Source organism: Pteropus vampyrus, unplaced genomic scaffold, assembly GCF_000151845.1.
Source record: "Pteropus vampyrus isolate Shadow unplaced genomic scaffold, Pvam_2.0 Scaffold10873, whole genome shotgun sequence".
Taxonomy (NCBI): Eukaryota; Metazoa; Chordata; class Mammalia; order Chiroptera; family Pteropodidae; genus Pteropus; species Pteropus vampyrus.
The window spans coordinates 1,602-3,656 of record NW_011899654.1 but is presented as its reverse complement, the minus strand read 5'-3'; the positions used below and the strand labels follow the sequence as shown (position 1 = coordinate 3,656).

Genomic DNA, 2,055 nt, shown 5'->3' with positions numbered 1-2,055 from the left:
TGGCCACTTCCGGGAGGTCCAGTTTCGGGCCCGTCTGGTACGTTCCTGATAAGAAGAAAGCAGCAGCTTCTCCTCCCCCGCCCCCTCCCCCTCTCCGAAGTGACAGCTTCGCTGCCACCAAGAGCCACGAGAAGGCGCAGGGCCCTCCGTTCTCAGAGGTGGCTGGCGCAGCGCACTTTGCGAGACTGAGGCGGGCGCAGTCCCGTGGTGAGTGCAGACCGGAGCCGGCCGATCAGCGGCGGAGGCCGGCACGCCTGGGCAACGGGAGGCCCGGCAGCGTGGGCAGCACCGCAGGCGTCCCCCTGGACTGCGGGTGGCCGCCGTCCGGCCCCGGGGTCCCCAGCCGGCTGCAGGCCTCTGTGTCCAGCACGGACGTGCGTCTCCCGCCGTCTCCCAGCGGGTGGCAGCACCTGCGCCACTGTAGCGACGAGAGTCTGTTCTTCCCCGACAGCCCCTCCTGGGTCCCCCTGCCACCCCGGGAGCGGCTGCGAAAGGCCCTCACCGTGGGCCGCCAGGAGCGCCCCGCCCGCCGCGTCCAGGACGAGAGCCCCTCTGAGGTCCAGTGGCCCAGTGCTCCCGACCACAAGTGGGACACTAGCGAGCAGGGCCACTACCACTGTGTGACCACGAAGGTGGGCCTTCCGGGCAGCACACGGACAGCGCATCTCCATGAGGTCCGCTGGCATCGCGACGTGCCTTTGGGTGCCCATGAGGGTCCAGCAGGCCCAAAATCCCGCTGTCACCCTCCTCAGCATGAGGCCCCGGCCGCCCAGGATGGGCAGAGGGGGGACTCAGGAGATAGAGGAGCAGGGAGCCGCTCCTCGGGACTGGAATGGCCCCAGAGAGCCGGCCCCAGCGACAGAGCCAGTGCGAAAAAAGTCGCTGACAGCTTCAGGTGGCCCGACGGGGAAAGCAGCAAGATCTCTGCCCACAGGACGCCGATGTTGCACTCGCTGACTCAGGACAGCGTGCAGGCGCCTGAGGGCGTCCAGGTGGGCAAGCCCATCCGGAGGAGTGACCGGTTCGCCACCACCCTGCGGAACGAGATCCAGCTGCGGCGAGCTAATCTGCAGAAGAGCCGGAGCTCGGTGACGCTGGCCGGCCCCTACGAGGCGGAGGGCGAGGCCGCCGGCTGCAGGGCGGGCGTCAGGGCGGCCACGCTGGAAGCTGCGCTCCCGGGCACCTACAAGGACCACCTGAAGGAGGCCCAAGCCCGGGTGCTGAGGGCCACGTCGTTCAAGCGCCGTGACTTGGACCCCAGCCCAGCTGACCGTCACGCAGCGTCACTGGAACGCAGGGCCGGGGACCCCCACGAACATCCCGACACTGCCTCCCGCGTCGCGAAGGTGGGCCTGGCCAGGTCGCCCTCGTGCGCGGGTGGCGTGTCGCACGTGGCCCGCATCGGGGGCCGGAAACGGCTCACGGCGGAGCAGAAGCTGAAGTCGTACTCAGAACCGGAGAAGATGAACCAGGTGGGCCTCTCCGGGGCTCAGGGCCCACAGCCCGAAGAGACGGTGGGGACATTTGCCGACAGGTGCAAGTTTTTCGAGGAAACCAGCAGGCCTGTTTCACAGAGGCCGGGGCCAAGGCAGGCGCTTTCTGGAACCCTGAAAGAGAAGCAGGCATGGGCTACAGGCCGTGGGGGCGAGGGCAGCGAGCCTTGGCTGCAGGAGCCTGCCCGCAGCACCCCGTCTGCCAAATACGTCAGAGGCCCCAGCAGAGCGACGAAGGTGGGGAAATTGGAGCCGCTGCGGTGGTTCGGGAGCTTTGCAGAGTACGAAGCCTCTTGGAGGAGGCAGAAGCAAGCCCAGGAAGTCAAGGGTTCTGGGCGGTATCACTCGGCCGATGACATCCTGGACGCGGGTCTGGACCAGCACAGCGGGCTGCAGTACGTTCACGCGAGGTCCCAGTCGTCACCATCCGGAGATGTCTGCAAACAGGTAAGCACTGTGCACAGGCAGGACACTGCCACCCCCCACCACTGGCTTGAGGCGTGCCTAGGACCACCCCAGACGTCACGGCTCAGTGGCGGTGTGACTTTTGTCCAGCTGGTGG

At 67.6% G+C, this 2,055-nt stretch overlaps 1 pseudogene; it reads left to right on the top strand.

Annotated features, from left to right (window-relative positions):
• Window positions 1-5: 5 nt before the first annotated feature.
• On the top strand, window positions 6-2,051 carry LOC105310756 (annotated as a pseudogene).
• Window positions 2,052-2,055: the final 4 nt, after the last annotated feature.